At 49.6% G+C, this 20,641-nt stretch overlaps 1 protein-coding gene across 1 annotated transcript in view; it reads left to right on the top strand.

The window, feature by feature from the left end:
* The first annotated feature begins 2,468 nt into the window (after positions 1-2,468).
* The window catches only part of LOC147106568 (astacin-like metalloendopeptidase), a 146,229-nt gene continuing 128,056 nt past the window's right edge, over positions 2,469-20,641 (top strand). Inside the window, exon 1 of the mRNA XM_086008483.1 lies at positions 2,469-2,668. The gene's annotated coding sequence lies outside the window, so the exon portion shown is untranslated. The remainder of the gene's footprint in view (positions 2,669-20,641) is intronic.

Genomic DNA, 20,641 nt, shown 5'->3' with positions numbered 1-20,641 from the left:
GCTGTGGTCAGCATGGGAGTGGGGCGAGGCTGGGAGCGGGGGTCAGATTTGAAGGAGGGGTCAAGCTAGTAGGAGGGTACAAGCTGGGCACAGGACCCAAGCTGGGAGCAGAAGGTCACACTGGGAGTGGGGTGTTCAACCTGGGAGGAGATGGTCAAGCTGGGAGGTGGTTTCAAGCTGGGAGCTGGGGGGTCAAGCTGGGAGGAGGTTTCAAGCTGGGAGCTGGGCGGCAAGACTGCGAGAGGGGGGTCAAGCTGGGAGCTGGGGTCAGATTGGGAGCAGGGATTAAGCTTAGAGTGGGGGTCAAGCTGGGAGCAGGGAGGTCAAGCTGTGAGGAGTCAAGCTGGGAGGAGGGGTCAATCTGGGAGGAGGGGTCAAGCTGCAGGGGGTTTCAAGCTTCAACGGGTTCAAATATGGACAGGTCAAGTTGAGAGATGGGGTAAAGCTGGGAAGTGGGATTCAAACTCAGATAGGGGGTTTCAAACTAGGTGGGATGTTTCACACAGAGAGGGTCAGACTGTGAGTGGGGATCAAGCTGGGAGGAGGGGTCAAGTTGGGATCGGGTAGTCCTGCTGGGAGCGGGTGGGGTCAAGCTGGGAGGGGGGTCATGTTGGGAGGGGGGTCAAGCTGGGGTCAGACTGGGAGCGTGGGTCAAGCTGGGAGGGAGGTCAAGCTGGGGTCAGGTTGGGAGCAGGGGTCAAGCTGGGAGGGGGGTTCAAGCTGGGGTCAGACTGGGAGCGGGGGTCAAGCTGGGAGGGTGGTCAAGCTGGGGTCAGACTGGGAGGGGGATCGAGCTGAGGTCATACTGGTAGCGGGGGTCAAACTGGGAGGGGGGTCAAGCTGGTAAGCAGGTGAAGCAGGGGGGTGGATCAAGCTGGGGTCAGGCTGGGAGCGGGGGTCAAGCTGGGGTGAGACTGGGAGTGGGGTCAAGTTGGGGTCAGACTGGGAGCGCGGGTCAAGTTTGGAGCGGGGTCAAGCTGGGGTCAGACTGGGAGCGGGGGTCAAGCTGGGGTCAGACTGGGAGCGGGGATTCAAGCTGGGGTCAGACTGGGAGCGGGGTTCAAGCTGGGGTCAGACTGGGAGCAGGAATCAAGCTGGGAGGGGGGTCAAGCTGGGGTCAGACTGGGAGCGGGGGTCAAGCTGGGAGGGGGGACAAGCTGGGGTCAGACAGGGAGGGGGGTCAAGTTGGGTTGAGACTGGGAGCGGGGGTCAAGCTGGGGTCAGAATGGGAGCAGTGGTCAAGTTGGGGTCAGACTGGGAGCGGGGGTCAATCTGGGGTCAGACTGGGAGTGGGGGTCAAGCTGGGGTCAGACTGGGAGCGGGGGTCAAGCTGGGGTCCGACTGGGAGCGGGGGGTTAAACTGGGGTCAGACTGGGAGCGGGGGGGTGAGGCTGGGGTCAGACTGGGAGCGGGGTTCAAGTTGGGGTCAGACTGCGAGCGGGGGGGTCAAGCTGGGGTCAGACTGGAAGCGGGGGTCAAGCTGGGGTCAGACTGGGAGCGGGGGTCAAGTTGGGGTCAGACTGCGAGCGGGGATCAAGCTGGGGTCAGACTGGGAGTGGGGGCCAAGCTGGGGTCAGACTGGGAGCGGGGGTCAAGCTGGGTTCAGACTGGGAGCATGGGGTTAAGCTGCGGTCAGACTGGGAGCGGGGGGTCAAGTTAGGGTCAGACTGCGAGCGGGGGGTCAAGCTGGGGTCAGACTGGGAGTGGGGGTCAAGTTGGGGCAGATTGGGAGCGGGGGTCAAGCTGGGGTCAGACTGGAAGCAGGTGTCAAGCTGGGGTCAGACTGGAAGCAGGGGTCAGACTGCGAGCGTGGGTCAAGCTGGGGTCAGACTGGGAGTGGGGGTCAAGTTGGGGCAGACTGGGAGCGGGGGTCAAGCTGGGGTCAGGCTGCGAGCGGGTGTCAAGCTGGGGTCAGACTGGGAGTGGGGGTCAAGTTGGGGTCAGACTGGGAGCGGGGTCAATCTGGGGTCAGACTGGGAGTGGGGGTCAAGCTGGGGTCAGACTGGGAGTGGGGGTCAAGCTGGGTTCAGACTGGGAGCGTGGGGTTAAGGTGGGGTCAGACTGGGAGCGGGGGGGTCAAGCTGGGGTCAGACTGGGAGCAGGGGTCAAGCTGCGGTCAGACTGGGAGTGGGGGTCAAGTTGGGGTCAGACTGCGAGCGGGGGGTCAAGCTGGGGTCAGACTGGGAGCGAGGGTCAAGTTGGGGTCAGACTGGGAGCAGGGGTCAAACTGGGAGCAGCGGTCAAGCTGGGGTCAGACTGGGAGTGGGGGTCAAGCTGGGGTCAGACTGAGCGGGGGTCAAGCTTGGGTCAGACTGGGAGCGGGGGCGTGAAGCTGGGGTCAGACTGGGAGCGGGGGTCAAGCTGGGGTCAGACTGGGAGCGGGGTCAAGCTGGGGTCAGACTGGTAGCGGGGTCAAGCTGGGGTCAGACTGTGAGCGGGGGTCAAGCGCGTTGCCGAGGAGTCAGCAATGAAGTGCGCGTCGGTTGGGCGCGCGCTGAAAATCGATTTAAAGCAAGTGCGCGCGAGGGGTTGGCGGCTGGTGAGAAGTTTAAAGTACCGCAGAGAGAGGCTGGCAGGCAGCGGCATTGGGCGGCAGGTCAGAGCTGAGGAGGCGCTCAGGAAAGAGCGAAAGATCGCCGAAGGACTCGGGGACAGTTTGGAGAGACTGGTAATGGAGCAAATGTTATGCTGACGGTGCACGAGGCAGTTTCACTGATTATCATTGTTAAAAAAAGTCATTTTAAAAAGTACGTGCTGCTAGTACACAGCGGGTCTTTCTAATAGCTGTGAAAAGGTATTAACTTTTTCTGCGGTGACTATTGACACCAATGGAGATGTGGGATCGGTTTTTTTGAGTTGATATCTGCGCAGTTGGCATGGCTGGCGCGTCATCAATGACCTCGGCAGCCACCCTAGGTCGTGTCATTGAACTCGCGATTCCGGGAACTCCTTTTTATCCGGCACCAACGGGCCCGCCGTGGTGCCGGTTAATCAAAAGGTCCGGATTCCAGAGAGGTATAGTTTTTTTTTTAAAGGTCGGCGAGCTCTGTACACAGCAACAAATCCAGGCTTCCCTGTTGCTTAGCAACAGGTGCAGGAAGACCACAACATCCAAGCGTCCCTGTTGCTTAGCAACAGGTGCAGGAGACCACAAGATCCAAGTCCCTGTTGCTTAGCAACAGGTGCAGGAACCCGGCCACACGATCCAGGAACGGCCACTAATATGAATTAAAACTTACCTGAACCTACTCCTGAATTTTGCCGGTAAATTGAGAGTTTCCTGTATTAGGGGAACCCTAATCCGAGCAGGACGACTGCGGTGTAAATACGTCGATGTGTGAATGACACACCTCAGTGGTTAATTTATTTTCTTGCTGGTGCTGCTAAACCCTGTTGTGGATTTTGGTCACTCGTATTTAATTTGCACTATTTTTGTCAAAAACCAATCCAAGTAAAGTGTAAGGTACGCCAGGGTTTCTTTACCCCAATTGATCTTCACAGTTCTGTGCTGGGTTGTTTTATATTGGTGCAGGTTGGCATTGACTTTCTAATTTGCCGCTGACTGAGGCACCAGCGTTGAATCTTACCACTTGTAGGGGCCGTTTAGTGCAGCTGGTGCTAAGCCTTATTGTTGATTGAAGTTGAGTGATGATACTGTTTGAGATAAATCATCCCTTCCACATTCAGCCTCCTAGTCCACTGGGCCAAGGTTCCCCCCTAGCCCTGAACTCTCAGCTTTCTCCAGTTTCTGTCCTATCTCCCCTCATGCCCTCTCCAAGATCATCTTATCCATTAGACCCACCTCCTGCTCCCTTGACCCTATTCCCACAAAACTGCTGACCACCTAACTTCCCTTCCTGGCTCCCATGTTAGCTGATACTGTTAACAGTTCTCTCTCCTCAGGTACTGTCCCCCTCCCCTTAAAATCTGCCATCATCACCCCGCTCCTGAAAAAAAAACATTTGACCCCTCTGTCATTGCAAATTATCATAAAATCTCTAACCTTCCTTTCCTTTCCTGGATGAGCAGAAATGTCCTCTAACTAAATATTGGGAAGACCAAAGCCATTGTCTTAGGTCCCTGCCAACTCCATCCCTCTCCCTGGAATCTGTCTTAGGCTGAACCAGACTGTTCGCAATCTTGGTGTCGTATTTGACCCCGAAATAAGCTTCCAACCACGTATCCGCTCCATTACCAAGACTGCCACCTTTGTAAGCTCGCCCGACTCCGCTCATGAAGAATCATAGAATGGTTACAGCATGGAAGAAGGACATTCGGCCTGTCGAGCCCGTGCCGACTCTCGGCTAGTCCCTTTCCCCGTAGCCCTGCAATTCTTTTTCCTTCAGCTATTTATCCAACTCCCTTTTGAAAGATAAGATGGAGTCTGCCTCCACCACCCTTTCAGGCAGTGTATTCCAGATCCTAACCACGCGCTGTGTAAAAAAGTTTTTTCTTATGCCGCTTTTGTTTTTTTTGCCAATCACCTTAAATCTGTGTCCTCTGGTTCTCGACCCTTCTGCCAATGGGAACAGTTTCTATCTACTCTGTTTAGACCCCTTATGAGTTTGAACACCTCTATCGAATCTCCTCTCAATTTTCTCTGCTCCAAAGAGAACAACCCCAGCTTCTCCAGTCTATCCAAGTAACTGAAGTCTCTCATCCCTGGAATCGTTCTCGTAAATCTTTTCTGCACCTGCTCTATGGCCTACACATCCTTCCTAAAGTGTGCTGCCTAGAATTGGACACAGTACTCCAGTTGGGGCCGAACCAGTGTTTTATACAGGTTTATCATAATTTCCACACTTTTGTACTCTATACCTCTATTTATGAAGCCCAGGATCCCGTATGCCTTTTTAACTGCTTTCTAACGATTCCAGGGATGAGAGACTTCAGTTACTTGGATAGACTGGAGAAGCTGGGGTTGTTCTCTTTGGAGCAGAGAAAATTGAGAGGAGATTCGATAGAGGTGTTCAAACTCATAAGGGGTCTAAACAGAGTAGATAGAAAGAAACTGTTCCCATTGGCAGAAGGGTCGAGAACCAGAATGTAATGAAATCTGTTTGTCTTGATCCTGTATTCATTTTGCACTCATGTATATTACCCTCCCCCACTGTGTATAGTTTCACTTCCTCTTTCCCGACTAACCTGGGAGGTTCCAGGTCTTGGCTCTTGGCTCCGCACCTGACTTCTCTTACATAAAGATCCCAGGATCTGTATGACTCATTCCTGTGAACCAGTCGGCGTGTTGAGATGTTAGCTCTGATCTTAGTGATTAAAAGCCAACTTGTTTAAGTCTATAACTTCTAGTTTTGTGGTTATTGAAGGCCCATCAATTTTAATTACTAAAGAATACTAGGATGGATCGACTCCTAAAACCAGAGCGTCTGGACTTGGATCCACATTCTGCTGAAGCATCAAATCAATTTGGACACTGGCTCAAATGCTTCGAACTCTTCGCGGGGGCCTCATCCGCTAGCGAGGTAGATAAACTGAGTCTACTGACTACTCGCGTAAGTCATCGGATTTATTCGTTCATCCGGGACGCCACCTCTTACACGGAGGCCATCACTATCCTGAAGGCCCAATACCAGAGGCCGGTAAACGAAGTGTACGCCAGACATCTGCTGGCTACACGTAGGCAGCGACCAGAGGAATCAATGGACGATTTCTTACAGGGCCTAAAGGACCTGGTCCAGGACTGTAACTGCAAGGCCGTGACGGCCAACGCGTACTCTGATGAATTGGTCCGTGATTCCTTCATCACGGGCCTCAAATCGAATTATATCCGGCAGAGACTGCTGGAGAAGGAGGTCCTGGACTTAAAAAAGGCAGTGGCCACTGCGCGATCGCTGGACATGGCCCAGAGAAACTCTGACTCTTATTCTTCCGGCCATGCGGCCCTCACCGCCTCGTGCGCACCGAGGGGGCCGCCATCTTGGAATCAGCCATCTTCCCCATCCAGGTCTCAGACCAGCTCTGCGCCGCCGGAGTCCCCACACAGAAGTTCACCCAGGAGTCCTACTACAGCGGCAATGTCTCGAGGCCCGAAATGCTACTTCTGCGGCCAGGCCAAGCACCCCAGACAACGATGCCCAGCGAAGGACGCTACATGCTTCAAATGTAAGAAAAAGGGGCATTTTAGCAAAGTCTGCAGGGGGAATCCTATTTCCAACTCCGTCACCGCCTCGTGCGTGCTGTGCGGGCCGCCATATTGGGATCCGCCATCTTTTCCCGACTCAACGGCCGCCCAGGGCCCAACAGTGGCTTCGATCACGGTGGATCAATCCAGGCCACACTCGTTGACAAAATCCATGATGGACATACAGGTAAATGGGAATTTAACGAAATGTTTAATTGACTGTGGGAGTACCGAGAGTTTTATCCACCCTAGCCTAGTACGGCAGCACTCATTAACGGTAACCCCTACACGGAGCAGAATTGCTATGGCTGCTAAGCCCCACACTTCGGACATTTTGGGCTACTGTGTGGTAACACTGACTGTAAAAGGCACGGACTACAAGGATTTTAAACTCCTCGTGATGCCAGAACTCTGTGTTAATGTAATCTTGGGCCTGGACTTCCAGTGCCACCACGAAAGTGTCACGCTAGCATATGGCGGGTCCCAGCCGCCACTCACAGTCTGTGGCCTATCAACCTTAAAAATCAGCCCGCCCTCTTTATTCGCTAATCTCGCTCCGAACTGTAGGCCCATAGCGACCAAAAGTAGACGGTACAGTCTGGAAGACAGACACTTTATCAAGGCGGAAGTGGACAGACTCCTGCGGGAAGGCATTATTGAATGCAGTACCAGCCCGTGGCGTGCCCAAGTAGTCATAGTTAAAAATAGCGAAAAGAAACGGATGGTAATTGACTACAGCCAGACTGTTAATATTTATACCCAGCTGGACGCCTACCCTTTACCCCGAATATCAGAAATGGTCAACTAGATTGCGCAATACCGAGTCTTCTCGACTATCGACCTCAAATCCGCGTATCACCAGCTCCCCATTAGAACGGAGGACCGCCCATACACCGCCTTCGAGGCGAATGGGCGCCTCTACCATTTTCTCAGAGTGCCCTTCGGGGTAACAAATGGGGTCTCGGTCTTCCAACGTGAGATGGACCGCATGGTTGACAAGAATAAACTACAAGCTACCTACCCCTATCTGGACAATGTCACTATCTGCGGGCACAACCAGCAAGACCACAATCTAAATCTTGCGAGATTTTTTAAAACTGCCCTAAAGCTGAATCTAACCTACAATGAAGACAAATGTGTCTTCAACACAACCCGTCTCTGTATCCTCGGCTGTGTGGTGGAAGATGGGGTAATTGGACCGGACCCTGACTGATTACGCCCCCTAAAGGAACTGCCCCTGCCACACAATCCCAAAGCTTTAAAAAGGTGCCTGGGATTTTTTTCATATTATGCCCAATGGGTGCCCAATTACTCTGATAAGGCCCGACCCCTCATTAAATCGACATCCTTCCCACTATCAGCTGAAGCTCGGGAAGCTTTCACCAGTATTAAACAGGACATTGAAAGGGCTGCACTGTGTGCAGTGGACGAATGCATTCCCTTTCAAGTCGAAAGCGATGCGTCAGACTTTGCCTTAGCTGCGACCCTCAATCAGGCTGGGAGACCTGTGGCCTTCTTCTCCCGAACCCTTCAGGGACCTGAAATCAGGCGCTCTTCTGTCGAGAAGGAGGCAGAGGCTATAGTGGAGGCAGTGCGGCACTGGAGACACTACCTAGCCGGCAAACGTTTCACCCTGCTCAATGACCAGCGGTCGGTGGCTTTCTTGTTTAATAACAAACAAAGGGGGAAAATCAAGAATGACAAAATACTCAGGTGGAGGATCGAACTATCCACCTTCGACTATGATATTATGTACAGGCCAGGAGCCCTTAATGAACCCCCAGATGCCCTATCGCGGGGAATGTGTGCCAGCATTCATACGGACAAATTACAGGGTCTCCAAAACGACCTCTGTCACCCAGGGGTCACCCGACTATACCATTTTATAGAGTCCCGCAATCTGCCCCACTCCATCGAGGAGGTCAGGGCAATGACCAGAGCCTGCCGCATTTGTGCGGAATGCAAGCCTCGTTTCTACAGGCCTGACCGTGCACACCTTATCAAAGCCACACGGCCATTCGAGCGCCTAAGTCTGGACTTCAAGGGACCCCTTCCCTCTGCCGACCGTAACGTATACTTCCTCAATATCATTGATGAATATTCCTGCTTCCCCTTCGCCATTCCCTGCCCAGACATGACCAGTGCCACGGTCATCAAGTGTCTCTGTAATCTATTCTGCATGTTTGGCATGCCGAACTACATACACAGCGATAGGGGGACGTCATTCATGAGTGACGAGCTGCGACAGTTCTTGCTCTCGAAGGGGATAGCCACTAGCAGAACCACTAGCTACAACCCCCGGGGTAATGGGCAAGTGGAAAGGGAGAATGCTACTGTTTGGAAGGCTGTCACGTTAGCCTTAAAGTCAAAAGGCCTTCCGACCTCCCGCTGGCAGGAAGTCCTCCCAGACATGCTCCACTCCATAAGGTCTCTGTTATGTACTGCCACTAACGCTACCCCTCACGAAAAGATGTTCGTTTTCCCCCAGAAATCCACCTCGGGCATATCTCTACCAGCGTGGCTGACGTCTCCGGGGACAGTACTATTGCGGAAGCACGTGAGAGGCCATAAAATGGACCCCCTTGTGGAAAAGGTACAGCTCCTCCATGCAAACCCTCAGTATGCCTATATCGAATACTCTGACGGGCGAGAGGACACTGTTTCCATAAAAGACCTCGCTCCCTCGGGGAGCGGAGAGAACGATGGGAGACTACCCGATGAAGACCTACACTACAAAGAGACAGGACGCCCAGAGGTATCAATACCCAACTTTAACCTGGAGGACACTGCAGATAACCTGGAAGACACTGCGGAGGCCCGGACAGCGGAGGAACCAGAATCCACTCCCCTAGAGGCACCCCAACCGGCTTTGCACCGATCACTGAGAACTGCAAAACCTCCTGACAGACTCACTTATACCAGCTTTTAAGAAACATCACCCCGATGGACTAAATTTATAGAAGGGGTGAATGTAATGAAATCTGTTTGTCTTGATCCTGTATTCGTTTTGCACTCATGTATATTACCCTCCCCCACTGTGTATAGTTTCACTTCCTCTTTCCCGACTAACCTGGGAGGTTCCAGGTCTTGGCTCTTGGCTTCGCCCCTGACTTCTCTTACATAAAGATCCCAGGATCTGTATGACTCATTCCTGTGAACCAGTCGGCGTGTTGAGATGTTAGCTCTGATCTTAGTGATTAAAAGCCAACTTGTTAAAGTCTATAACTTCTAGTTTTGTGGTTATTGAAGGCCCATCAGAACACCTCTATCGAATCTCCTCTCAATTTTCTCTGCTCCAAAGAGAACAACCCCAGCTTCTCCAGTCTATCCAAGTAACTGAAGTCTCTCATCCCTGGAATCGTTCTCGTAAATCATTTCTGCACCTGCTCTATGGCCTTCACATCCTTCCTAAAGTGTGGTGCCTAGAATTGGACACAATACTCCAGTTGGGGCCGAACCAGTGTTTTATACAGGTTTATCATAATTTCCACACTTTTGTACTCTATACCTCTATTTATGAAGCCCAGGATCCCGTATGCCTTTTTAACTGCTTTTTCAACCTGCCCTGCCACCTTCAACGATTTATGCAAACATACCCCAGGTCTCTCTCATCGTGCACCCCTTTTAGGATTGTACCATTTAGTTTATATGTCCTCTCCTCATTCTTTCTACCAAAATGCATCACTTCACACTTTTCTGCATTAAATTTCATCTGCCACATGTTTGCCCATTCCACCAGCCTGTCTAGGTCCTCTTGAAGTATATCACTATCCTCCTCACTGTTCACTGTACTTCCAAGTTTTGTGTCATCTGCAAATTTTGAAATTGTGCCCTGTACACCCACGTCCAAGTCATTAATATATATCAAGAAAAGCAGTGGTCCTAGAACCGACCCCTGGGGAACACCACTGTATAACTTCCTCCAGTCCGAAAAACAACCGTTCTGCTGCTGATGATAGGTCATGGACCTGAAACGTTACTGCTGTATCTCTCTCCTAACAGCTGAGTATTTCCAGCATTTTCTGTTTCCATTTTAGTGACTTAACAAGATTTGGTCTAAAATGAAGGAAAGGCATCCTTTCTTGGTTGCTGCTGGCCAGGGTCATAAGAACATAAGAAATAGGAGCAGGAGTAGGCCATTCAGCCCTTTGAGCCGGCTCCGCCATTCAATGAGATCATGGCTGATCTTCTGCCTCAACTCCATTCACCGGCCCTATCGCCATATCCCTTGATGCCCTTACTAGTCAGAAATCTATCGACTTCTGTTTTGAATATACCCAATGACTGAGCCTCCACAGCCCTCTGGGGTAGATAATTCCAAAGATTAACCACTCTCTGTGAAGAAATTTCTTCTCCTCTCAGTCCTGAATGGGCTACCCTTTATCCTGAGGCTGTGGCCCCTGGTTCTAGACTCCCCAGCCAAGGGAAACATTCTCCCAGCATCCACCCTATCAAGCCCTGTAATAATTGTGTATGCTTCAATGCAATCCCCTCTCATTCTTCTGAATTCAAGAGAATACAGGCCCAATTTACTCAATCTCTTCTCATACGACAGTCCCGCCATCCCAGGAATCAATCTCGTGAACCTTCGTTTGCACTCCCTCTGTGGCAAATATATCCTTCCTTAGGTAAGGAGACCAAAATTGTACACAATACTCCAGGTCCTATATAATTGGAGTAAGACTTCTTTACTTCTGTACTCAAATCCTCTTGTAATGAAGGCCAGCATACCATTTGCCTTCCTAATGGCTTGCTGCACCTGCACATTCACTTTCAGTGACTCATTTACAAGGACACCCAGGTCCCTTTGAGCATTTGCATTGCCCAATCTTTCACCATTTAGGAAATACTCTGCCTTTCTGTTTTTTCTACCAAAGTGGATAACTTCACATTTATCCACATTATATTCTATCTGCCATGTTCTCGCCCACTCACCTGAGCCTGTCAAGATCCCCTTGAAGCCTCTTCACAACTGACATTGCCACTTAGCTTTGTATCATCAGCAAATTTGGAAATGTTACATTTAGTCCCCTCATCCAAATCATTGATATAGATTGTGAATAGCTGGGGCCCAAGCACCGATCATTGCGGTACCTCACTAGTCACAGCCTGCCATCCTGAAAAAGACCCGTTTATCCCTACTCTTTGTTTTCTGCCTGTTAACGAATTCTCAATCCATGCTAGTATATTACCCCCAATTCCATGTGCCCTAATTTTGTTCACCAACCTCTTGTGTTGGACCTTATCGAAGGCCTTCTGAAAATCCAAATACACCTCATCTACCGGTTCCCCTTTGTCTACTCCACTAGTTACATCCTCAAAGAACTCCAATAGGTTTGTCAAACAGGATTTCCCTTTCATAATTCCATGTTGACTCTGCCCAATCTTACTATTAGTTTCTAAGTGCCCAGTTATTGCATCCTTTATAATAGATTCCAGCATTTTCCCAACTACTGAGGTGAGGCTAACAGGTCTGTAGTTCCCCGTTTTCTCTCTCCCTCCTTTCTTAAATAGCGGGATTACATTTGCTATCCTCCAATCTGCAGAAACTGTTCCAGAATCTATAGAATTTTGGAAGATGACAACCAACGTGTCCACTATCCCAATGGCCACCTCTTTCAAAACCCTAGGATGTAGGTCATCCGGTCCGAATTTATCAACTTTTAGTCCCATTAATTTTGCTAGTAATGTTTTTTTACTAATCATAATTTCTTTGAGTTCCTCATTCTCGCCACGCCCTTGGTTTTCTCGTATTTCTGGGAGGTTTTTTGTGTCTTTGTGAAGACGGAAACAAAGTATTTATTTAATTTCCCTGCCAATTCCTCATTCCCCATTATAAATTCTCCTGTCTCTGACTGTAAATGACCTACATTTACCTTTGCCAGTCTTTTCCTTTTCACATACCTACAGAAGTTTTTACAAACCGTTTTTATATTTTTCGCTAGTTTGTGCTCATATCCCATGTTCCCTTTATCAATTTCTTGGCCCCCCCTTTGCTGATTTCTAAAAAGACCCCAATTCTCAGGCTGACCGCTTTTTCTGGCAACTTTATAAGCTTCCTCCTTTGACTTAATACTAGCTTTAATTTCTTTGGTTAGCCATGGTTGGACCACTTTTCCTTTTGTGTCATTCCTTGATCCTGTTGGGCACTGGGAATGCTTTGAAGTTCACTTGATGGTGGCAGGCCTCCCTAACTCCTCTTTAAAAAAAAAAGCTTGCGGTACTTGAACAATCTCTTTATGCTTGAAGCTAGCTTTTCTCTCTTTAAATGTTGATAAACTGATACATAATTGACTTTGGCTTGTAGAGCCTTGAGATTTGCAGGTCGCTGACAGTAAATAACCCAAAGAATGTTTATTTTTGGAAGGCGAGGACATATAGTGGTTAGATTCTATTTTAGGTCTCCCCCTTTGAGGAACTTATGTTCCACTTCTATGAGACTACTATAAGTTCAACTCCTCTGACGGTGCTGGAGGGTATGTTCCTTCACCAATCCGTTTTTCTCTCCATACTGTAGATTCATCACTAGCTCATAACTAGAAGGAGCTGATCAATGAGGGGTTTTATTTAGTAAATGATCTACAAGAGGATCCTGTAAGAAACATTGCAAAACAGGGGGTGGGGGTTGAGGAGGAAATGTTCAAAGGCATAGGCAGAGCTAAGCCATCCCACAATCAACAGATCAGATCAAAGCTCTGCAGTCTTGCCACACCCAGTCATGAATGATGGTGGACAATTAAAAAACTAACAGGAAGAGGAGGCTCCATGAATATCCCCATCCTTAATGATGGTGGAGCCCAGCACGTGAGTGCAAAAGACAAGGCTGAAGCATTCGCAACCATCTTCAGTCACATGCTGAGTGGATGATCCATCCCGGCCTCCTCCTGAGGTCTCCACCATCACAGAAGCCAGTCTTCAGCCAATTCAATTTACTCCACGTGATATCAAGAAACAGCTGAGCGCACTGGATACAGCAAAGGCTGTGGGTCCTGACAACATCCCGGCTGTCGTGCTGAAGACTTGTTCCAGTACAGCTACAACACTGACATCTACCTGACAATGTGGACAAGTGCCCAGGTATGTCCTTTCCACAAAAAGCAGGACAAATCCAATCCGGCCAATTACCGCCCCATCAGTCTACTCTCTATCAGCAAAGTGATGGAAGGTGTCGTCCACAGTGCTATCAAGCTGATGCTCAGTTTCGGTTCTGCCAGGACCACTCGGCTCCCGACCTCATTACAGATTTGGTCCAAACATGAACAAAAGAGCTGAATTCCACAGGTGAGGTGAGAGTGACTGTCCTTGACATCAAGGCAGCATTTGACCGAGTGTGGCATCAAGGAGCCCTAGTAAAACTGAAGTCAAAGAGAATCAGGGGGAAAACTTTCCACTGGCTGGAGTCATACCTTGCATAAAGCAAAGATGGTTGTGGTTGTTGAAGGCACATCATATCAGCCCCAGGACATCACTGCAGGAGTTCCTCAGGGCAGTGTCATAGGCCCAACCATCTTTAGCTGTTTCATCAATGAACTTCTCTCCATCATAAGGTCAGAAGTGGGGATGTTCGTTGATGATTGCACAGTGTTTAGTTCCATTCGCAACTCCTCAGATAATGAAGCAGTCCATGCCCGCATGTAGCAAGACCTGGACAACATACAGGCTTAGGCTGATGAGTGGCAAGTAACATTTGTGCCACACAAGTGCCAGGCAATGACTATCTCCAACAAGAGAGAGTCTAACCACTTTCCTTTGACATTCAACAGCATTACCATCGCCAAATCCACTACCATCAACATCCTGGAGGGGGTCACCATTGACCAGAAACTTAACTGGACCAGCCACATAAATACTGTGGCTACAAGAGCAGGTCAGAGGCTGGGTATTCTAAGAACATAAGAATTAGGAGCAGGAGTAGGCCACACAGCCCTTCGAGCCTGCTCTGCCATTCAATATGATCATGGCTGATCTTCGACCTCAACTCCACTTTCCTGCCCGACCCCTTGATTCCCCTGGAGTCCAAAAATCTATCTATCTCAGCCTTGAATATACTCAACAACTCAGCCTCCACACCCTTTTTGAGGTAGAGAATTCCAAAGATTCATAACCCTCTGAGTGAAGAAATTCCTCCTCATCTCAGTCTAAAATGGCCAACCCCTTATCCTGAGACTATGCCCCCTAGTTCTAGACTCTCCAGCCAGGGGAAACAAGCTCTCACTCCGCATCTACCCTGTCAATTCCCCTCAGAATGTTATAAGTTTCAATGAGATCACCTCTCATTCTTCTAAACTCCAGAGGATATATATCCTCCTCACAGCTTACTTTCCCACCTAGCTTTGTATCGTCAGCAAACTTGGATACATTGCACTCGGTCCCTTCATCTAAGTCATTAATATAGACTGTAAATAACTGAGGCCCAAGCACTGATCCTTGCGGCACCCCACTAGTTATAGCGTGCCAACCGAAAAATGACCCATTTGTCCCTACTCTGTTTTCTGTCCGTTAACCAATCCTCTATCCATGCTAATATATTACCCCCTACCTCTTGGGCCCATATCTTGAGTAGCAACCTTTTATGTGGCACCTTATTGAATGCCTTTTGGAAATCCAATATACTACATCCCCATTATCTACCCTGCTAGTTATATCCTCAAAACACACTAATAAATTTGTTAAACGCGATTTCCCTTTCATAAAACCATGTTGACTCTGCCTAATCATATTATGATTTTCTAAGTGCTCTGTTACCACTTCCTTAATAATGGATTCCAGCATTTTCCTGATGACTGATGTCAGGCCAACTGGCCTGTAGTTCCCTGTTTTCTCCCTCCTTTCTTGAATAGCGGGGTTACATTTGCTACCTTCCAATCCGCTGGGACTGTTCCAGAATCTAGGGAATTTTGGAAGATCGCAACCAATGCAACCACTATCTTTGCAGCCACCTCTTTTAGAATCCTAGGATGTGGCCCATCAGGTCCAGGGGATTTGTTGGCTTTTAGTCCAATTCGTATCTGTGGCGAGTGTTTCAACTCCTGACTTCCGAAAGCCTTTCCACCATCTACAAGACACAAGTCAGGAGTGTGATGGAATACTCTCCACTTGCCTGGATGAGTGCAGCTTCAACAACACTCAAAGTTTCACACCATCCAGGACAAAGCAGCCCACTTGATTGGCACCCCGTCCACCACCTTAAACATTCACTCCCTCCACCACCGGCGCATCATGGCTGCAGTGTGTACCATCTATACGATGCACTACAACAATTCACCAAGGCTTGTTCGACAGCACCTCCCAAACCTGCGACCTCTACCACCTAGAAGGACAAGGGCAGCAGGTAGATGGTTACACCATCACCTCCAAGTCCCCCTCCAAGCTACTCACCATCCTGGCTTGGAAATATATCGCTGTTCCTTCATCATCGCTGGGTCAAAATCCTGGAACTCCCTCCCTAACAGCACTGTGGGAGTACCTTCACCACACGGACTGCAGCGGTTCAGGAAGGTGGCTCACCACCACCTTCTCGAGGGCAATTGGGGATGGGCAATAAATGCTGGCCTTGCTAGCAGTGCCCACATCCCTGGAATCAATTAAAAAAAGGAACTTGATATTTTATGTTTCTCTTTAGATATGTCGTTAACTTCTCCAATTGAACTAGATGTAATATCTCCAAGTTTGCAGACAACACAAAACTGGGTGGGCGTGTGTGCTGTGAGGAGGATGCAGAGAAACTCCAGTATGATTTGGACAGGTTGGGTGATTGGGCAGATGCAGTATAATGTGGCTAAATGCGAGGTTATCCACTTTGGTGGCAAAAACAGGAAGGCAGATTATTTTCTGAACGGCAATAGATTGGGAAAAGGGGAAGTGCAACGAGACCTGGGTGTCCTTGTGCACCAGTCACTGAAGGTAAGCAGGCGGTTAAGAAGGCAAATGGTATGTTGGCCTTCATAGCAAGAGGGTTCGAGTGCAGGAGCAAGGATGTCTTGCTGCAGTTGTACAGGGCCTTGGTGAGACCACACCTTGAGTATTGTGTGCAGTTTTAGTCGCCTTATCTGAGGAAGGATGTTCTTGCCATGGAGGGAGTGCAGCGAAGATTCACTAGACTGATACCTGGGATGGCAGGAATGACGTATGAAGAGAGATTGCATTGATTAAGCTTATATTCGCTAGAGTTTAGAAGAATGAGGGGATCTCATTGAAACTTATAAAATTCTAACAGGACTAGACAGACTAGGTGCAGGAAGGATGTTCCCGATGGCGGGGGAGTCCAGAGCAAGGGGTCACAGTCTAAGGATAAGGGGTAAGCCGTTTAAGACTGAGATGAGGAATTTCTTCACCCAGAGAGTGGTGATCCTGTGGAATTCTCTACCACAGAAGGCAGTTGAGGCCAATTCATTAAATATATTCAAGAAGGAGTTAGATACATTTCTTAAGGCTAAAGGGATCAAGGGACATGGGGAGAAAGCAGGGACAGGGTACTGAATTTGGATGATCAGCCATGATCTCATTAAATGTCAGAACAGGCTCGAGGGGCCGAATGGCCTACTCCTCCTATTGTCTATGTTTCTATGTAATTCCTAATTGCCTACAATTTTAACAAGGCACTGCGGGAAAACCTTAGCCCAGATGGTGGAATCTTTGCTCCGAACATTTTAGTGGTCAACAGTTTTACCCATTAGTCCACATGCAAACCCTAAGTATACCAGGGTAAATTGCCTTTGATGGGCTACTGATTCCCTGCATGTACACCTATCTCAGATTTCTGGTTGGTGTATTACATGCATGCACATTTTGTTAAAGCTACCATTATAGAATTCCATTGATTTTAAATAGTCTACCATTAGACACACCTACCAGCTATAGGAGTTTATAGGTCCTTATTCTGATGAGGACAATCCAGGAATGGCTTGAGAACCCATTCAAGACTTCATTCAGATCAGCACTTTTTATGCTCTACAGGTTGACACCCAGGGGTCGATTTCAACTTGGGTGCGGGGAATTGGCGGGTTCCCCGAATTTAGTGATTCCAACATGATCCTAAATGGGTCTGTGAGATTGATGCAATTTTAACTCAATTGGCCAATTGATTTCCAGCGTGTGGGAAGCCTTGGCAATTGAGTATTTCCAGTCAGAAAGTCGCAGAATACGACGTCATCATTGCTGCTGCTTCTAAGGTCCACAGCAAGCCTTGCTTCCTCTGCAGGCTCCCAAACTTCACCGTTAAGATGGCATAGGAGCCTGCGGGAGCAACGGCCAGTGGGAGGGCCAGATCTGCCCCCAAATTTGATGAGGCTTCACTCCAGGCATTACTGGATGGTGCTAGGGCCCACAGGGAGGTCCTGTTCCCTTCTTCAGGGAGGAAGAGGGCCTCCCAGTCAGACCAAGGCGCTGTGGCTACAGGTGGCAGGTCATGTCAACTCCTTGGGGCTCACACAAAGAATGTGGTTGCAGTGCAGGAAAAGAGTGCTCACAATAAAAGAGAACAAGCGAGGACAGGAGGAGGGCCACCATCAGTAGCTCACCTCACCCCCTGGGAGGAGGCGATCCTGGAGATCACAGGACTGGAGGATGAGGCGCAAGTGGGGGATGGACAGACGGGTGCATCACAGCAAGCTGGTGACAGAATAGTTTTCCATCTCATTGACATTGCATGAGTCGCTGATGATGATTCTGAAGCTATAACAGATGGACCTATGATCATCTGCAATATGCAATGTGCATGTAACCTTGACCTCACATCTCTAGCTCTTTCCTTCACTCCCCCACAGGACCATCAAGAGCCCCCGTCCCCACTGTCCAGGAGGAAGAGCCTGAGCTTCCAGACTCCTCAGAGGAATCTGCAACCTCTGAGGGTGCAGCGTCTGCAGAATTCAGCGCACCCAGCACCAGCGCAGACACTCGCACCTCGGTGGGACCTTCGGGACATAGAGTAGTGTTGTCACCTGGTGTATCACAGCTCACAAGTGAGCATCAGTAGATTGTGGAGACAGGGACAGCAGTGGTGAGTGCTAGTTGGAGGGCGCAGGACTCTGCCAGCTCGGCTCAGCTGCATGTCGACCCTCTGCCTCTGGGTCCATCCATAAGATCAGCGGGGCTGGAACTCCAGGAACAGATGCAGGAGTCTCTGGCAGGTTTTGTCTCCAGGGTCAATGTGAGTGTGGAGCGAATGGAGGAGTCCATAGCGACCATGAGCAGAGCCTTTGTGGAGTCATTGGTGCATGAACGCATCACCATGGAAAGGATGGCAACCTCCAAGGAGGAGATAAGTCGCCAGGGTACGGAAAACATGGTGAGTGCTCATAATAGAATGACACCTCTTGAGGAGCGATGGGCATCTATTGAGCAGAGAAACCAGACCTTCATGGAAGTCCTTCTGAGTAGGGCTGCCAGTGCAGATACGGGTGCCCATGGCCCCATGATGTGCAGCAAGGTGCTCTCAAGCCACTTCCAAGCGCTGGCCCCTTCTGGCCTGTGCAGCTTCAGGTGGGTGAGCAGCAGCCTGGCGCTCCTGTTGCTGCTGCTGTTGTTCCTGGTTCTGCTGATGCCGCGGCTGGTGTTCGAGCTCATCTAATGCCCAGAAGGGAAGGAAATAAATGGCTCCCATGCTTCTGGTATATGCCTCTGTTGAGGAAGCGCTGAGTGAGGGTGGCGAGAGGGATTTCCCAGGAGGTGACACTGGAGATGTGTGTGAGGCTCCAACCTTCCACAGGTGTGATTTAAGCCTGGTAAAAGTTGCCCCAGGCCTGAAACAACAAAAGTCCTGCCACCTGCAAATGATGACTGATCAAATCTCCTCTTTAATGGTTGACCTGCAGCTGATAGTCAGCAAGCCAATAGTGTTCACGCCAGGTTTCACAGGCGTGATCCCCACCAGGCGTGTTTTACATGGGAAAAGGGTTAAACAGGCAAGGGCCTGTTAAAATGGGATTATAAAGGCCAATTAGTGCTGTTTAATCACAGAAATCATGCTTGAATAATCACAGAAACCCCACAGTGCAGATAGAGGCCATTTCGGCCCATCGAGCCTGCACCGACACATATCCCACCCGATCCCCGTAACCCCTACACCAACACATATCCCACCCTATCCTCGTAACCCCACGTATTTAATCCCCCTAACACTAAGGGTCAATTTATCATAGCCAATCAACCTAACCCGCACATCTTTGGACTGTGGGAGGAAACCGGAGCACCCGGAGGAAACCCACGCAAACATGGGGAGAATGTGCAAACTCTACACAGACAGTCATCCGAGGCCGGATTCAAACCCGGGTCCCTGGCGCTGTGAGGCAACAGTGCTAACCACTATGCCACCGTGCTGCCTCTAAAGGGCCTTTAAAGGCCTGTTGCAGACGGGACTGATTCGGGTCAATCAGACACGCCTAGGTTAAAATGGCGTGGAGGCGGGAACCAGGCCGGGGGGGGGTCCCGACCCCCAGGTTTTGTGATTTTTAACCCCCCACAAGCTTAAAAGCCCGCCTCACGGCCCAATGAAAATCGAGGCCCCAGGATTTAGGAGTAAGAGAATGTCTGTTTTCAAGATAGAGCTACACTATTTCTTGCTCCCCATCCTTCAATAAGTGTTTCTTTGGGAAGCAAGTTGAAGAGTTGCTGTCGAATTTCAGCAGAATTTCAAATTTATCCTGGAATACCACTAATGTTTAGGCCAAAGCCTGGGAAATGGGTGCTTCTGTCTGTCACCACAGGCTAAGTCAATAACCCTTTTCTATCTTATTCAGGATGCCAGAAATCCCTTGGTACTAGGTTCACAAAACTGGGACTTGGTGAAAAGTTTCTTCTGCCCCTTTGCATGCTCCTGTTGGCTGCCCCTCCAGACCTGAACCCATTACTTCTAAGTCTTTTTCTTAAATTTTCTTTTTACTCCTCTTTGGCCCTTCTCTTCTCTCTCCTTCCATTCCTATCACCCAGTCATGATACCTTTCATTTGTCCTCATCTAACTTCATTAGTTGCTTTGCCCCCCAAATTTCTAACCCAATCCTTCACTATTCTTCTACCTTCCTACTCTCCTGCCACATTCCCAGGCTTGACTCCCACTTGGATAAGCTGACAGCTTCCCTCTGCGGCTCTCTTGGCATTCTCCAAAGGGACCGTTGAGGCATTCATCACTGCTTCCTTATCAGCAGAAACCCAATTTCTCCATCCTCCCCTCATTTGAGACTTCCCATCCCCCAGCACGCGCGCCGGGAGCAAATCTCACCAACCTCCTTCCTGTCCTGCTCACTCTTCCCACCTCTGACCCCTTGAACTCTGTCAGTGGATCAGCAATCACCGTACCTCCCTGCATCTCTCTCCATTCACTTGCAAACAAGGCCCTTGCCATCCATGACCTTATTGTGGATGCTTGCATTCACATCATAGCCTTGACCCTTACTAAAGTCTCCCCGCCCAGTTATACTTTGCACCAACTGCCCTGCCGAAACCGCCTTGATGGTGGTGTGGCTATATCACCAAATATTACCTTGACCACCTCACCACTCCTCTTA

This window comes from Somniosus microcephalus, chromosome 15, assembly GCF_052327205.1.
Source record: "Somniosus microcephalus isolate GS21.2 chromosome 15, FLI_Smic_1.0, whole genome shotgun sequence".
Taxonomy (NCBI): Eukaryota; Metazoa; Chordata; class Chondrichthyes; order Squaliformes; family Somniosidae; genus Somniosus; species Somniosus microcephalus.
Note: the sequence above shows the minus strand (reverse complement) of the source record. Positions and strands in the feature narration are given on the sequence as shown.